The sequence below is a fragment of the Rana temporaria genome, chromosome 9 (genome assembly GCF_905171775.1).
Source record: "Rana temporaria chromosome 9, aRanTem1.1, whole genome shotgun sequence".
NCBI classification, from domain to species: domain Eukaryota; kingdom Metazoa; phylum Chordata; class Amphibia; order Anura; family Ranidae; genus Rana; species Rana temporaria.
Genome location: NC_053497.1, coordinates 99293890 through 99312685, shown reverse-complemented (window position 1 = coordinate 99312685; position 18796 = coordinate 99293890). Strand labels below are relative to the sequence as shown.

The 18796-nt window shown below is 42.7% G+C and overlaps 1 protein-coding gene across 5 annotated transcripts in view; it reads right to left on the bottom strand.

Moving 5' to 3' along the window:
- ARHGEF9 (Cdc42 guanine nucleotide exchange factor 9) overlaps positions 1 to 18796 on the bottom strand; it is a 469420-nt gene that overhangs the window by 258278 nt on the left and 192346 nt on the right. Inside the window, exon 1 of one of the 5 annotated variants that reach the window (XM_040323966.1) lies at positions 3582 to 4767. The exons of the other annotated variants lie outside the window; for them this stretch is intronic. The gene's annotated coding sequence lies outside the window, so the exon portion shown is untranslated. Of the gene's footprint in view, positions 1 to 3581; positions 4768 to 18796 lie in introns of those variants that run through there. 5 annotated transcript variants of the gene reach the window in all.

Below are 18796 nucleotides of genomic sequence, written 5' to 3'. Positions count from 1 at the left end.
ACTGTCTATGCACAGGATATTGAAACTAGTAAAAAATATGAAAATCACAGGTGTCAAAATATATTAGTCTCAAAGGCAAATGATGAAAAACATATGCATACATGTCAATGAAATATATATTAAGTCTTATTACAATAAGCAAATATGCAGCCCTCACCTTTGGCTTTCTGTCTATACCAAAACATTAATAAAACAGATTCTATAAAACACAGTGGTCTCCAAACTGTGGTCTTTTGCCAGCCTTTACCCAGGCCTCGGGGCACTATTCCTCCCATTAATTTGAAGAACTATTCCTCCCTTTGACACAAACAGTGGGGCATAGTTCCTGCCACTAAACCCAATGATGGGGCACTATTCCTACCACTGATACCAACAATAGGGCACTATTCCTCCCACTGATACTAATGGTAGTGAACTATTCTTTCCCTACTACCAGTGATGGGACATTATTCCCCCCACTTATACCAACAATGGGACACTATTTATCCCACTGACACTAATGATTGTGCACTATTCTTTCCACTGATATCAATGATGGGGCACCATTTTTCCCAATGACACCAATGATGGGATACTATTCCTCCCCCTAAAAAACAGTGACAGGGCACTACTTCTCTCACTAATACGTGCGATGGGGCACTATTCCCCCCAATAACACCAGCGATGGGGTACTATTCCTCCAACTAATGACAATTATGGGCCACTATTTCTCCCACTAAAAGCAATGATAGAGCACTATTTCTCCCACTAATACCAATGTTGGGGCACTATTTCTTCCACTAATACTAATGTTGGGGCACTATTTCTCCCACTAATACCAATGTTGGGGCACTATTTCTCCCACTAATACTAATGTTGGGGCACTATTTCTCCCAATAATACCAATGATAGGGCACTATTTCCCCCACTAATATCAATGATAGGGCACTATTTCTCCCACTAATACCAATGTTGGGGCACTATTTCTCCCACTAATACCAATGATAGGGCACTATTTCTCCCACTAATACCAATGATAGGGCACTATTTCTCCCACTAATACCAATGATAGGGCACTATTTCTCCCACTAATACCAATGTTGGGGCACTATTTCTCCCACTAATACCAATGATAGGGCACTATTTCTCCCACTAATACCAATGTTGGGGCACTATGTCTCCCACTAATACCAATGATAGGGCACTATTTCTCCCACTAATACCAATGTTGGGGCACTATTTCTCCCACTAATACCAATGATAGGGCACTATTTCTCCCACTAATACCAATGTTGGGGCACTATTTCTCCCACTAATACCAATGATAGGGCACTATTTCTCCCACTAATACCAATGATAGGGCACTATTTCTCCCACTAATACCAATGATAGGGCACTATTTCTCCCACTAATACCAATGTTGGGGAACTATTTCTCCTTTTACCAACCACAGGTGCTTTTTGTAATGACATTTTTGTACTCCCAATGACCACCAAGCCTGAAGAATTGTTTTCTCTCACTGATGCTCAGACATATTCCACCCCACGGACCACAATTCCCCAAAGTCTGATGGGGCATTTTTCCTACCACTGATACCAACAATAGGGCACTATTCCTCCCACTGATACTAATGGTAGTTAACTATTCTTTCCCTACTACCAGTGATGGGACATTATTCCCCCCCACTTATACCAACAATGGGACACTATTTATCCCACTGATACTAATGATGGTGCACTATTCTTTCCACTGATATCAATGATGGGGCACCATTTTTTCCCAATGACACCAATGATGGGATACTATTCCTCCCCCTAAAAAAAAAGTGATAGGGCACTACTTCTCTCACTAATACGTGCGATGGGGCACTATTCCCCCCAATAACACCAGCGATGGGGTACTATTCCTCCAACTAATGCCAATGATGGGCCACTATTTCTCCCACTAAAAGCAATGATAGAGCACTATTCCTCCCACCAATACCAATGATTGGGGAACTATTCCTCCCACTAATACCAATGGTGGGGCACTATTTCTCCCACTAATACCAATGTTGGGGCACTATTTCTCCCACTAATACCAATGATAGGGCACTATTTCTCCCACTAATACCAATGTTGGGGAACTATTTCTCCTTTTACCAATCACAGGTGCTTTTTGTAATGACATTTTTGTACTCCCAATGACCACCAAGCCTGAAGAATTGTTTTCTCTCACTGATGCTCTGACATATTCCACCCCACGGACCACAATTCCCCAAAGTCTGAAGGACAGTAAACTGGCCCTTTGTTTAAAAAGTTTGGAGACCCCTGCTATAATACATACAGTACATACCGCCAACTCTTGGCCTTGATTATACCTATATGCACAATGTTAAGTAAGTTAAACTGTTTCTGCCGTCATAAAATGATTTATATTTTTAACACAGCTAAAGCACTCCCATTAAAAAAAGAAATGCTGTTTAAGACAATCTTTTATGGTCTTGTCAGTGGCTACAAGAAGACACATAAAACAAGAAACTGCGGCTGGCACTGGCAGCTTAAAGCGTGTTTATACATTCACAGAATACCCCAGTACAAGTCAATCCTTTTTAAAAGGCCATTAAGACTAGATAGTTTAGGCGCCACCTTATACGATACAAAAAGGCAGAGCAAAGAGTTGGCGGGGGGTGCTGATAAGGCTTGCATTTCGGATTCCAGTCACAGACCCTGCGCAGCCCCGCTGTGTCCTGAGCTAAGATAAAGCTCTGCACTGCTTTTCTAAATAAAAACACAATTCCAGATCCAATCACCTCTGACTGATAAAAACACAACGGTCCTTTATCACTGGCACCCAGTCTCATTCTCTATATACTATGAATTCAGGGCAAATATCTACACATATTTCTTGCTTCTTTCTCATCTATTGCATTGTTTACATATTATACTTATTACAAATACGCCTTTCGTTTCTACCCTTCAAGATGCCACCATTTTCTCTCACCCCTTTAACTTTTTTTTACATACACCCTTAAATCTCTCTTGCTTTTCATATCTCAATTTACTATTAACCCCTCCGAGTCCTTCCAGTTTATTTTATGACGCAAAATACAATCTGAAAAGTGCAGAAACACATGGTAACCAAACAAATGCAATTTCTCACTGTTCTAGAAGCTTACCTCTGATAAAAGGCACATTTTGATTGGCTGCTACAGCTCACTGCACTTTACTCATTATCAAAGCAGTTAGCACAGTCCTATTAAAATGATTTTTTTCAGCATTATATTTCTTCTTTATACCTAGTATTGCAGAAGACGATTACACATTAAATTCTAACAGTCTAAATAACCATTTAGGACACGTTGATTAAAGAAATGCTTTTACCATTTAAAAAGTAAACGTAAAAAGGTAGAATGACTAAGTATTTCCAACATTTTTTAGTCCTATACTACGCACGGAACGCTAAGACTTTACACTGGTCAGAAACATTAACCCTCACCACCAAAAGGGTGACGGTGCATTGCCAGGCAATGTGCTGCAAGGCTCCTCAGGCAGTGAAAGGGTTTAATAGGACACTAAAAAAAAAAAATAGATTTAGGCAGAGATAATATAGCAACGTCATACATATCACAGTGAGTCCATGATGAGGCTCAGTTGCAATGCGAGCTCGGTACTGTATTGTGCTCTCTTGCAAGCTCCTGCCGATGCCTCGGAGGGAGAAATCCGTTTAACGAGTGCCCAGGAAAAACATAAGAATCACGTTCACCAGCAGCAAGACCACGATCACAGCGAATACCACCACAGTTTGGACATCCAAGGTCATAGTGCAGTGCAACACATTGTAATGGTCGAGGCGGGGGGCTGGAAGATTTTGAGGTGTCAATCTTTGCTCTGCAAAACTGTCCATGCATCCACCATGATAGAGAAGAAGGGGGACACAAGGTTTCTCTTTCCCCCTTCACTGTAATTTGTTCCCCCTCTTTAATCTAAATTCAGATTTTTTTTTAGATTTTTTTCACGTCTTTGCTCCAACCACTTATGGAGCGAAAAGAGGGGGGGATGTCTGCTGGGACTTGAAAATGCAGAAATCTCTAGCAGAAGAAAAGAGAAGAGAGTAGAGCTGCGTGTGTCTCAGTGTCTCTCTTGCATTTTAATTGGATTCCGTGCAGATAGGGCTGTGCATGAGCTGAGCCCTCCACAGATTTAGAAGCTGCTTCTGGTGCTGCTGCGGCTCTGTGAGAGAGGCAGTGGCAGTGTCATGCGAGGCGGGCTGGACGCATGCTAAGCAGGAGGCATAGGGATTTAGCTGTCAATCAGGGAAGCTGCGACCAAGGATGGCGATTAATCCTTTTTTTCAAGGCAACAGTGGGCTTGATAAGATGGATGAAGCTGCTGCAATGCATACAAAGCACCTCTTTACATGAGCTGGGGGGGGGAACAAGGGCACTAAAAGAGGGTGCAGGGGATGATGATGTGCTATTGGGGCATGGAGTAAAAGCAGTTGTCCGGGGTAAAAGGAACATAAACAAGAAAAGACCAGGGAAAAGAGGGATATGTGTATGAGAGGGACCAGAATCTAGATGAACATCTCTGGGCTGTTTTATTAAAGGGACATTTGTGGAAATGCATTAAAATGGGTACCGTATTTGCCGGAGTATAAGGTGACTGGGCGTATAAGACGACCCCCTAATTTTCCAGCTTAAAGGTTGGTTTTGGGATATACTCGCCGCATAAGACGATCCCCTTCCAACACACCTCACTGTGCTCATTGCATACCTCACTGTGATCATTGCCTACCTCACTGTGCTCATTGCCTACCTCACTGTGCTCATTGCCTACCTCACTGTGCTCATTGCCTACCTCACTGTGCTCATTGCCTACCTCACTGTGCTCATTGCCTACCTCTCTGTGCTCATTGCCTACCTCACTGTGTCCATTGCCTACCTCACTGTGCCCATTGCCTACCTCACTGTGCCGATCTCCAGACCTTATCCCTGTATGCAGAGTCAGTCAGACTTCGGGAGTCCATTGTTCAAAAAAAGCGCAGCCTCCTCGTCCTGTACCATGATAGGCGGAACACTCAGTTTCCCAGCAGACCCTGTGTTCGGTGTTCTGCCTATTACAGAGGTCCTCTCATCGGAGGCCGAGGATGAGAGGACCTCCGTGATAGGCAGAACACCGAACAGAGGCTCTGCTGGGAAACCTTGTAAAGCCCTGTACACACGATTGGATTTCTGATGGAATCTAATCCAATGGATTTTTTCATCGGATATCTGATGAAGCTGACTTTCATCAGTCTTGCATACATACTATCAGACTAAATTCCAACCATGCCAAAACGCGGTGACGTACAACACTACGACGAGCCGAAAAAAATGAAGTTCAATGGAGTTCCACACAGACGATCACATTTTTCTATCGTTTTTTTATCCATAGGAAAAATTTAAAACATGTTCTATTTTTTAACACCAATGGAAAAAAGACAGATGGGGCCCACACACGATCGGTTTGTCCGATGAAAACAGTCCATCGGTCTGTTTTCATTGGACAATCCGATCGTGTGTACATGGCTTAAGAGTTCACCATGCATTGACAGTACAAGTTAAAGTGGTATTTTATTAAAAAAGACAAGTACAATTAGTCTTCTCCCCCAGCCTACAACTGTTTTTGGGGGGTAGTGATTACTGTTTTTTAATCGGTACCTTCTCCCACTTCCAATCTCCAAGTAGGCAAAAACAACAAAAGCTTGTCTCGCCCTTTCCCTCCTCAGACACGTCCCATGTCCCAGGAGGTTGCAGTACCATTCACAGAGTGTCGGGCGAGTGTGTTCATGCACAGTGAGGAGCCACCTATCATTCTTCAGGACGCCACAGCTGGATGCAATATCCAAGATGGCTGTGCCGGGAACCTGCAGCATTAAGAGACGGCTATGGGAGGTCAGAGCTGGACTCCAGGCACTGGGATGTACCGGATTTTTAAAAGTCAACATCTACACTCTTTTAGCTAGATTCAGGTAGGGGCGCGCATCTTTAAGGCGGCGTAGCGTATCGTATTTACGCTACGCCAACTTAAGTCAGAGAGGCAAGTACTGTATGCCTCCTAACTTACGGTGGCGTAGCGTAAATGGGGCCGGCGTAAGCGCTCCTAATTCAAATGAGGATGGGGGGGCGTGTTTTATGTTAATGTTTGGTGACCCGACGCGATTGACGTTTTTTTACGAACGGCGCATGCGCCGTCCCTGTACATATCCCAGTGTGCATTGCTCTAAAGTACGCTGCAAGGACGTATTGGTTTCAACGTGAACATAAATTACGTCCAGCCCCATTCACGAACGACTTACGCAAACGACGTAAATTTTTCAAATTTCGACGCGGGAACGACCGCAATACTTAACATTGACTAGGCCAGCTATTTGTTCGACTAACATTACGCCGGGAATCGCCTTACGTAAATGGCGTATCTTTACTGCGACAGGCGCACGTACGTTCGTGAATCGGCGTATCTAGGCATTTACATATTCTACGCCGAACTCAACGTAAGCACCACCTAGCGGCCAGCTGAAAAATTGCACCCTAAGATACGACGGCGCAGGCTGTCGTATCTTAGCTAGGTTTAAGTGTATCTCAGTTTGAGAATACACTTAAACTTACGGCGGCGCAGATTCACAGTTACGTTGGCGTATCTACTGATACGCCGGCGTAACTCTCTCTGAATCTGGCTATTTATATCTGCTGACTTAAAAAAGAAATGAAGATCCTTTTTAAAGCCTTTCACATCAATAGTGAGATAGTGAACTGCTGTCTTCGGTTGTTGCCGAATGAAATGTTCATGACTTGGTCAACTGCTGACTTTTAGACAATGGCCCAGATTCAGGTAGGGGCGCGCACTGATACGGCGGCGCAGCGTATCGTTTTTACGCTACGCCTCTGTAAATTACTGGAGCTACAATGCATTCACGAAGCATTTGCTCCATAATTTGCGGCGGCGTTTCGTAAAAGGGGCCGGTGTAAGCGCGCGTAATTTAAATGATCCCGTAGGGGGCGTGGATCATTTAAATTAGGCACGTTCCCACGCTGAACGTACTGCGCATTCTCCGTTGGGAAAATTTCCCGACGTGCATTGCGGTAAATGACGTCGCAAGGACGTCATTGGTTTCGACGTGAATGTAAATGGCGTCCAGCGCCATTCACGAACGAGTTACGCAAACGACGCAAAATTTGAAAATCGCGACACGGGAACGGCGTCCATACTTACCATTGGCTGCGCCTCCTAATAGCGGGAGCAGCCTTACGGCGAAAACGACGTACGCAAACAACGTAAAAAACGAGCGCCGGCCGCGCGTACTTTTGTGAATCGGCGTAAGCATGCAATTTGCATACTCTACGCTGACAACTACGGGTGCGCCACCTAGCGGCCAGCGTCAGAATGCACCCTAAGATACGACGGCATAAGAGACTTAAAGTGGAGTTCCACCCATTTTTTTATGATTGTCTGTGCTGCATGCCCTAATCTCATAGTGTTCAGAATGGACAATTTTTATTTAATTTGTTGCTTGTAAATACCTTTATTTTGTAGTCCTTCATTACTTCCTCCTCCTTATTTGCCTAGGCTATTTGCAAGGGTTTCTGGGATAGGCATCATGTTTCCCAGTAGTCCTTGCAAACCTGACTGAAATCTATTACATTTCTTGTGCACTGAGCATGTGCGAGATATGCAAAGCTGAAATCCAGGAAGTCATACAGTCTGGCTTCATGATGCCCACACTTAAGATGGCCACGGTCTATTTCTAGATTATAAACTATTTAAATGCTGTAACAACCTAACAAAACGGACCTTAGTTTACAGACTAACTTTACTAGAATACATTAAGCTTGTGTATTACAGGGGTATTTATATTTAAAAAGTGAAATTGTGGGTGGAACTCCGCTTTAAGCCATAAGAGGCTACAGTCGGCGTATCTAGCTTTCTGAATAAAGAAAGTAGATACGCCGGCGCTACTTAGCAATTACGCTGCGTATCTATGGATACGCAGGCGTAATTGCTTTCTGAATCTACCCCAATATTGCCATAAAATTATAGATTTTCCAGCATACTGAATTACAATAAATGTATATCACATTAAATTGTATTTTTGATGCAACCCACACATTAACAGTCATTACAGAGAACATGAAAAGCTGTCTGTGTCAACAGAATAATGATTTTGTACACAACCAAAAACTAGAGATATTGGCTCACCAAACTATATATATCAGGAAAGGCCCAGGTAATGAGCTTGTAGAGTTACTTATGTAATATCAGAGCTTTAGAATAATTAAATATGTTTGGAATTTGGCTTCTTTTAGCACAGGTTTTCAAATACAAGATTTTTTAGAAAATGAGTTCTGCCGTTCTTCATGTGTACCCACAAAGGCTTTTAATTACGTTATACGCGTTTTACATTTTTAGCTGTAGTGGGTCTAATCTGAAAATTCTTATCTTGTAACAAATCCTGCCGCAGAAATACACTAATTATATTCAGTGTTTCTCTTTGGCAAAGCACTGCATAGAAAATAACTAGTAACAGGGTTGGGGACAAGAACTACAGCTACAGCAGATCTCTAATCAGGTTGCCTTTGTAGGCCAAGTAATGAGAGAGGGGCATGTTCCGTAGAAATGCTGCATAGACAGGTTTTACACAGTCAGCTCATAGGCCTGAGAGCAGAAAGCAGGTCAGTCAGTGTAACAATGCATGTTATTTATTTGGCTCTCAGTATTCTGGGGAAAAAACCTGCTGTTTTATGTCAAGACACATCATTCTACGTCTGATTCCAGTCAGTGTACAGCATTGTGCCTAACTATATGTACAAAGACGAGTTCTGACAACATTTTACAGTTGTTGTTAGACCTTTTCAAAGACAGGTTTTAATAATTACTGATGACGAACGTGTATCTAGGGGCAAAACTCTTTTTTTAATTTTGAATAGAGTGTGGAAGGAATAGAGCCCCTGTCAAGTTAAAGTCGTTCTAAAGCCTTAAGGTGTTACTAAACCCACTAGAGTAAAATCAGTCTGTATATGCAGTAAAGCATGCTTGTTATACTCACTGTGGAACCTAAGGGGTTAATCCTCTGCATTGTGTAAAAGGGCTGTTTGAGCCTGTCTTTTCTGATCCTTCCCTTGTTCCACTGTCCTCAACCCATCTCCCTATAGAACAGAGTATAGGGGACCAGCTGCACATGCTCAGTTTGGTGTGCATTGCTAGAGAGTTTTTTTTCCTGGAAGAGTGCATGTGATCACCACAGGGCCAATCAGCACTGTCCAGTCAATGGGTCAGGTCAATGAAAACTCCTCCTACAAGCTTAAACCAGACACTGATAGAAGTCACAAGACTGTTCTAACTCCTGATGAGAAAAGGTATTTAGCAGTTTATAATTACTAAAATAATTGCACCCTAGGGTTTCCCGAAAACCCTCATTGAGAATATAAAAATATATATAAATATGAATGTATGATCATTGTAATGAAAGTGGAGAGCTTGAAAATAGGGCAGAGTTTAATTATTTTACAAAAACAAACAAGAAATCCTGAAGAAGCCCAAAAATTATGAAGAAGCCCAAAAGCACAGTATCTGCATAAAGTCTGAATAATCTCCAAAGCTTTGTAGGACATTCTACAAATAATATGGAGTTATACAAAAATAAACAAAAAAACACATTGGTAGGTCAATGAACAATTGCCTAACCTAGCCCTACATTGTGTGCTAGTCTGTATGACTTTGCCTGGGACAATTTATTTTAAGCTCCTTTAACCTCCCTGGCGGTATTTCCGAGTCTGGCTCGGGGTGAAATTTCAGTACTAATAGCGGTATCCCCGAGTCAGACTTGGGATCGCACCGCAGTATCCAGGCAGAGTTACTTACCTTGCCCCCTGGATCCTGCGATGTCTCCCCACTGTGTGAGCGAGATGTCTCCTCGCTCGATTCACACAGTGCCCGTGTGCCGCCGAACTCCGTTCCCTGCGACGTTATGACACATTATTTTTTTTATATCTTTTTTTATTTTTTATATATATATATATATATTTTTTTTTTTTTTTATTAAAGGGCTCAGAGGTCCCCAGGGCCCCATGTGGCAAACCCCCCCTTATATTTTTTTATTTTTTATTTTTGTTTATATATATTTATTTTTTATTTTTTTATTAAAGGGCCCAGAGGTCCCCAGGGCCCTGAATGCCAACCCCCCCCCTTTTTGTTTACCACTCTATCCAAATCTAAGAAAGTTTTGCCTTTAGCTATACTTTATCTTGAACTTAGTAAGTTAACAGCAAGAATACTTGCTGATATTCTCTTCGCATAGAAAAACAGCAAAAATAAGGGAAAAAAAAGTTTGTTATGTAAAAAACCTACAGCATTTATAGAATTAGAATAAATGAGGCATATCTTTTGATAACAATAGATGAGCTCCCAGGGATGAACACCAGATGAATCATGTTCCAGCTTAGTCACAATTTAAATTCAGACCATCTCAGTAAGATACAAATCTGAAAGGAATGAATCTGAAAATGAAGCCCCACACCAAAATGTTTGAGACCAAATTAAGTTTATTCCAAACATTAATTGGGTTCAAAAGCCAAAACTTTTTTGGCGTTTGTAATAAACTACATTTTGGACTAATGCCCCGTACACACTGTCACACCAAATTCCGACCGTCCAAAACGCGGTGATGTACAACACTATGACGAGCCGAGAAAAATTAAGTTCAATGCTTCCGAGCATGTGTCGACTTGATTCCGAGCATGCATGTTTTTTTCTCCGTCGGAGTTCCATACAGACGATCGGAATTTCTGTTTTTTTTCCCCTCGGAAAAAAAAAGAACATGTTCTCGAAGTCCGTCGAGATTTTCGATGGAAAAACTCTGATAGGGCACACACACGTTTGGAATATTCGATGAAAAAAATTCCATCTGACTTTTTCCATCGGAAATTCCGATCGTGTGTATAAGGCATCACAATCAGACATTTCAGTGTGGTGCTTCAATTCCAGATTCCTTTCACAACCCAAGGTGATTTTTTGTAATCCTTTGAGATGTCAAAAATGTGGGCAACTCAGGTTCCAGTGCCATTAATCTACTCGCTAAGCAGATACAAATCTGAATGCAGTCCACGCGTAAACTCTCGTAATCTACTTCCCCTTCAACTCCTATTCAACAGGAAATATTATGTCTCTTCAACTATGATTGAACTAAAGGTTTAATGCTCTACTGAATAGTTTGGCAAATGCTTACAAAAAAAAGGCTACCAGATTTCCACTACTGAATTTGCATACATTCGAGGGAGCTTCTACTCAATTTCGTTCTGGATCAGCAAATCACCAAGAAGTGAAAGAATTTAACAGCTCTGGAACCTGTACTGTAAAATATAAGTCAGCAATGACAATGCTCATATTTTTACTCCCACAGATTCCCTTTAATGTTTTAATAAAAAACATATATGCTAAAAAAGGGTGTTTTTTTTTTCTCATCGGGTTTAGCCGAAATACAAAAAAAATAGTATTACCCCACTGGAAAAGATTAAATATATCAGGTTCCTTAAAGTGATTGTAAACCCACTCTGACATGTTTTACCTACAGGTAAGCCTAGAGTAAGAGTACACGGTTTAGGAGATATTTACCACAAAGAATGCACCGTTGTCTACGGCGCATGCACGCCGTAGACAATGGCGCAGGCGCACTGAGAATGGCGGTTTTATCAATGTATAATGCCGGCTTTGACGCCTCCCACGCGCAGGCGCGGAGTGACATCATCGCCGCTCCGGCCAATCAGAGCGCCGGAGCGGTGATACCCGAAAGTAACCTTCCGGAGCGATGTCTACGATCTAAGGTAAGTAATTCATAATGAGCTAATATGCTAGCTCATTATGGCTTTGTCTTGCAGGTTTTTTTTTTTTTTTTTTTATCTATTTTTAGGTTTTTGGGTTTACAGCCACTTTAACCCCCGCTAGCGGGCGGTATTACCGCGGTATTACCGCGCTTTCCCATTGATTTCAATGGGAAGGCGCGGTATAGCAGCGGTGAACACACCGCTCCTATACCGCGGTAAAGATGCGGCTAGCAGGACTTTTGGAGCGTTCCTGCTAGCGCACCGCTTCAGTGTGAAAGCCTTCGGGCTTTCACATTGAACACTACAGGGCATGATTTTTCATGCGGTATAGCAGCACTATTTTTAGCGCTGTACCGCATGAAAAAAGCCCCAATGTGAAAGGGGCCTAAGAGTAGGCATTTCTAGGCAAGACATACATATGACGCTGAGCCTCCATAACTGAAAGAACTACAGTAATATACAATGGGGTAGATTCACAGACAAGATACGACGGCGTTTCTCCAGATACGCCGTCGTATCTCTGAGTCCGGCCGGTCGTATCTATGCGCCTGATTCATAGAATCAGTTACGCATAGATTTCTATTAGATCCGACCGGCGTTAGTCTCTTACGCCGTCGGGTCTTAACATATTAACGCTGGCCACTAGGGGCGTGTACGCTGATTTACGCCTAGAATTCACGAACGTACACACGGCCGACACAGTACATTTACGCCGTTAACGTTAGGCTTTTCCCGGCGTAAAGTTACCCCTGCTATATGGTGGCGTAAGTGCGGCGTACCAATGTTAAGTATGGCCGTCGTTCCCGCGTCGAATTTTGAAATTTTTACGTCGTTTGCGTAATTCGTCCGGGGCTGGACATCATTTACGTTCACGTCGAAACCATTGACGTCCTTGCGGCGTACTTTGGAGCAATGCACACTGGGAAATTCCACGGACGGCGCATGCGCCGTTCGGGAAAAACGCCAATCACGTCGGGTCAAGCCTAATTTACATAACACACGCCCACCTCTTCACAATTTGAATTAGGCAGGCTTACGCCGGCCTATTTACGCTACGCCGCCGCAACTTTCTTTTAAGAATACGGCACTTGCCTGTATATAACGTAATAGGATATGTTACGCCCGCACAAAGAAACGCCGATCTACGTGAATCTACCCCAATGAATACAAGGGGGTGGGCCAGGATCAATAAGGCTGGGGAGAAATGATGATGCTGGACACCAGGAAATTAGGTGGGCTCTAGCCAAGAAATGAGGCGGACTAGCTGCAGCTTTAAATGCACACTGTAAAAAGCTCATAGTATGCATCATAATCAAACTAAAGGAGAGGAAACTGTACAACTGTGTAGGAAGGTCACAAGAAACATTCTGTTGTAATTATTACAAAGGGCTCCATTCACAAAAGCATCTTGCATACGATATTAAGTGTCCAGACACATTCTCCCTAAGTATCACATGCAATCCTGAAATTGTCAATGCACTATACCATTTTGCAATATATTTAACGCAAAACTCTCAAAACTGTTAATAAATACCACACAAAAAGGGGTTAAAGTCAATTCACAGAAGGAAATACATAATTAAATGCATGCGGTAACAAAGTAGTGGTCCAGGAATATGGTATTAATGGAATGTAAATATATAATAGGCAGTTTTAAGTAGTCTCTGCATTTTTGGATCAGTTCTCTCAGCAGTAATGCATGGAGACCTAAATATGGAAATAGTGAAATCATTGTGGTCGCTTTACATAAAGTATAACTAAAGGGAAAACTTTTTTTTAGTTTTAGAGGTAGATTAAAACACCTGTCAGGTTTTTATTGCCGTCTGTGCCCCCATTAGGGAGATTCACCCTCTTTCTCTCTATAACGGTAACACAGAAGGTTTTTTATTTTAATTGCATAGAATGCATTGAGATTAAAAAAAAAACTTCTGCCTTTACAACAACTTTAAAGCGGAGGTTCACCCAAAAACACAACTTTGTACCATCCAAACTAGCATACTGGCATCAGCTACAGTATGCCTTTTTTTTTTTTCCGCTGTACTTACGGTTTAATCCGTAACTTTCGTTTCAGACTCCCGTGGAGAGTAGGCGTTCCTATGAAGAGTGGAACATGATTGACGGCCGGCTATGGCGCATCACACGTTCCGAAAATAGCCGGAGTAGGACTCGGCTCTTCACGGCGCTATACGGCGCCTGCGCACAGACTAGGAGCTGACTGCGCAGGCGCCGTATATGTCCGCGTCCTATTTCGTCTTTTTTCGGAAGGCATGACGCGCCATAGCTGGAGGTCAATCATGTACCCCTCTTCATAGGAACGCCCATTTCCCGGCCGGAGTCTGAAACGAAAGTTACGGATTAAACCGTAAGTACAGCGCAAAAAAAAAAGGCATACTGTAGCTGACGCTAGTATGCTCGTTTGTATGGTAGATAAAGAAATTTATTTTTTTAGGGTGAACCCCCGCTTTAAGCTGAATAGATTGTGCAATTTGCAAGTTGCTCCAGTGCTCAGTTAGACCCCTTTCACACTGGGGCATTTTTCAGGCGCTTTAGTGTTAAAAAAGCACATGTAAAGCGCCTGAAAGAAGCTGCATCTGCAATCTCAATGTGAAAGCCCGAGTGCTTTCACACTAAAGTGCCTGAAAAACGCCCCAGTGTGAAAGGGGTCTTAGCGTTAAAAAAAACAAAAAACGCCTGAAAGAAGCATCATCTGCAATCCCAATGTGAAAGCCCGAGTGCTTTCACACGCTTCTTTGCAGCGCTTTAGGAGCATTGAATAAACCGCTAAAGCCCCCTTCCCATTGAGGAGCTTTTTTTAATGCCAAAGCACCTGAAAAACGCCCCAGTGTGAAAGGGGTCTTAGCGGAGCTTTACCAGCGTTTTTCAGGTGCTGGCAGTGTGAAAGGGCTCTGAAAGCACTCAGGCTTTCACATTGGAATTGCAGATGAGGCTTCTTCCAGGCGCTTTACGGGGCGATTTTTTTAACGCCAACGCACCTGAAAAACACCCCAGTGTGAAAGGGGTCTTAATTAGGTAAAGCTTCACTTTACAAAGAATACCCAATCACATGCAAGGAATTTTTTTTTTTATAATATTTGCTTACACATGATTGGATGATGGAAGTCAACAGAGATCCCCCTCATTTACTATGCTCTGGAGTAACTTCACTTGCAAAGTCCTCAGTCTATGTGCCTTTAGTAAATCAACACCATTACATGTCATGAAATATATCTATTTTCTCTGGTCATTTTGTTGTGAATATACAAGCATATCCATTATTTGCTGCAAACCTCCCAATCACTTCCAACACAACACAATGTACATGGATATCACAATGGTCTCATCCCTTGTTAGAGCATATGTCATATGGAGTAGCGGCACATCCATAAGGGGCACAGGGGCGCCGCCGGATGCATGGATTTTAATGTTTTGTTTTTTTAGAAGCACGTGATTAGGCTCCATGCTCACTGGATGATAAAATAATATTATAAAAATGGCAGTAGTTTTTCAGGGAATCTTTCAACGTTTTTAACGTTTTTGCAATAGCATTTATTAGTGTTTTTTCACGTTTTTTTTTTTTCAATGTATCAAAAACGCAAAAAAATTATGGCGAGCCAGGTTTTTGAGTGTCTATTAGCATTTTTTTTGGTTGTAAGTGTCACCAGCGCAAAAGAAAATAAATAAATGTGAACCGTGATCTGCTGCAGTACTGTGTACCCTTAGAGGGGGTCAATAGTGCATAATGGTTTTTGAGTGTCTATTAGCGTTTTTTAGCATGTATCAGCGTTTGGTGTTTTTTCGCGTTTTTTAGGTAAAAAAAATTGCACTTTGAACGCGATTTTCGGGGGGCTCAGAAAAAAGCCCATAAACTCCACTGCTCATTAAGGCTCCATGCACACTGAAAAAACGCAAATGAACGCTTAAAAACGCCCAAAAACGCTGGCGCCAGAGTTTTTTTGCGTTTTTTTATCCATTGAAAAAAAAAGCTACACTGAAAAACGCTGATTAAAGCTATTGCAAAAATGCTAAAAAAACGTTGAAAGGCTCCCTGCAAAGCTACTGGCGTTTTTTTATAGCTTTTATCAGCTTCAGTGTGCATGGAGCCTTAAAGCTGAAAAACATCCATGTGCGCATGGACACAGGCTAACATTGAGTGGAGTTTATGGGCTTTTAAAAAAAATGCCCAAACTCCAATAAACTGCAGTTTATCAGCTCCAGTGTGCATGGAGCCTTCAAATATTCACAAGACAGAATGGGATTATGAATAAACAAGTATTCTTACAAAAGAGCTGTTAGGGGACGGGTGTCATCAACTTGAAGGTTTGACAGATAGATACCAGAATGACACTTTCCAGAACATAAGAGAATGACATTGGCTATTCTCAAACAAGAAAAAACTGACCTGTCCAACGATATAGTAATGGCTTTGCCAAATATCATAGCAACATTGACTATAAAGCAGGGTTTCCCAACCAGGGTTCCTCCAGAGGTTACCAGGGGAAAAGACAACATTGTAATTGTGTATTAGTGGAATTTTGTATACTATTTTCATTCAATATTTGATCATTTATATTTACTTAATTGAACTTTGATACACCATATGTGTCCTGTGAAAGCAACTTCCCTTTGAGTGGTATTCCAGTCACCTCTTTTCTTTTGTATTAACACATATGATGCAGGGACCACACTGACTTAGTGAGTTTGCATATTTCTACGGTTTAAGCCATTTTACCTCTTTATTAGCAATAAAAACCAACAGGGGTTCCAATTGTTCTTCACTGTATTCATCCCACTGGACAGCATATGAGATAAAATACAGCATGCAGAGGCGGCTCTTTAATTAGGCAGTCGCCCAAGGCCTCGCACTCACAGGGGCCTCGCGGCCACCTAACTTACCCAATGCATTACCCCAGTTTTGAGGGACAGGGGACCTTAATGCTGCTGTGCTCAGGCAGCGTTAAGACTGAGCCCTGACTCAGGAGCAGGGCCACCAGCATCCCTAACAACCAGTGAATATCGGTGACCCCACCCCTTGTGACGTCAATGACCCAGCATGCCCTCAGTCAATGACGTCACAAGGGGGCGGGTTCACCAGGTGACATCACTGGGTGGCCCCTGCCCCTTAGTTATTAAATAGCAGGATCTGTGGGCTGCCTTGTTAAAGGGGGTTTCCAGATTCCAATAAGCCCCCTGCCCGCAGACCCCCACAACCACTGGCCAGGGTCGTGGGGAAGAGGCCCTTGTCCTTGAATTATTTTTCCTATCATGGGTGTGAGTGAGGCCCCATGTCAAGTTTTGCCTAGGGCCTCACAAAGCCTATAGCCGCCTCTGCCAGCAAGGTTTCAGGAGATAAATACTGCATATTTCGATGAAATACTGCATGTGATATTTTAGTATCTTTTTTTGTGAATAAATGTTTTTTTTTTTTAAAGGCTATTTTACTGCAAATTTTAACCGCTTACCGCCCAGCGCACGCATATATACGTCTGCAGAATGACACAGGCAGGCAGAAGGGCGTATAGATGTCCCCTTTAAGAAGCGGTTGTGTGGACACGCACGCGCCCGCCTCCGTGAGCCCGACCATGGGTCCCGCGGACTCGATCACCGCGGGCATATCCGCGATCGTCTCACGGAGAGATAGAATGGGGAGATGTTAGTGTAAACACAACATCTCCCCGTTCTGCCTAGTGACACTGTCACTGATCGCGTTCCCTGTCATCGGGAACAACGATCAGTGACATGCCATGGCAAGTCACGTCTCCTGACAGTAAGAATCACTCCCTACGGAACACTTAACCCCTACAGCACCACCTAGTGGTTAACCCCTTCACTGTCAGTGTCATTTTCACAGTAATCAGTGCATTTTTATAGCACTGATACCACCAAAAGAAAGCTCTATTTGTGGAGGGAAAAAAGGCGGCAATTTTGTTTGGGAGCCACGTTTAAGCGACGCAGTGCCGAATCGTAAAAAGTAGCCCGGTCATTTAGCAACAAAATGGTCTGGGGCTTAAGTGATTAAAGAGGTAAACACCACCTCCTGAATGTAGCCCTATATCGCCTGACCTGTCTGTACTTTGAAAATAAGGAAATTTGGGAGACCCTTTAGTAAATAAGCCCCTTAATACATGTGTTTCTACCATAAGATTCAAAGCACCGTGGTCCTTTGTACATGTGTGACACAAATTGGAACATGCATTTATTTATGCCTAGTATGTCCTACATAAGCACAAATGCCTATGTGAATAACCTCATAATATCACAGAACTGTATTATCCCTTGAGGCATATTTATTAATGTGCTTCACAAGGTTACAAAAATGCATGCTGCAAGACAAAGTATCCTTTTTTACAAGTCTGTTAAGTATATGTTTTAACAGCATTATATATATCAAATCTGTTAGGCTTGGTTCACAATAGCGCAGTGCCATTTTGATCCGATGTTTAAATGCAATTTTGTAGGCAGCTGCTACCTCTTGGTGAGTTTTTGATATTTTTTTAGGCCTGGTTCAAACCTATGCATTTTGTAGCACGTTTTCAGTTTTGCAGAAACACACTACGGTCCATTTAACATGGTTTTCTATGGATGTAGTTCACATATCTGCATTTTATGGAAAGGGCCATAGACTTCAATGGATGAAAAGCATGTATTGAAAAACGCAAAATGCACCTGGACCAGGGGCGGACTGACAACTCATGGGGCCCCCAGACAATAGAAGATTATGGGGCCCCTGGGCTTACAGATGGCCACCACGCCAGGAGGCAGTACAGAGGCGGGGCAGCTAAAATCTCTGGATTTTCACATCAAAAGCATGTCGGTTTCGGACATATGAGGGACAGATCTAAAAAAAACATAGATTTTTACATACTGTCCCTGGTTTTATTGAGCCTGGCAACCCTGATTGGGCCCCCTAGTGGCATGGGGCCCTCGGGCAGTGCCCGAGTGACTCAATGGTCAGTCCGCCCCTGACCTGGACTATGCAACCTG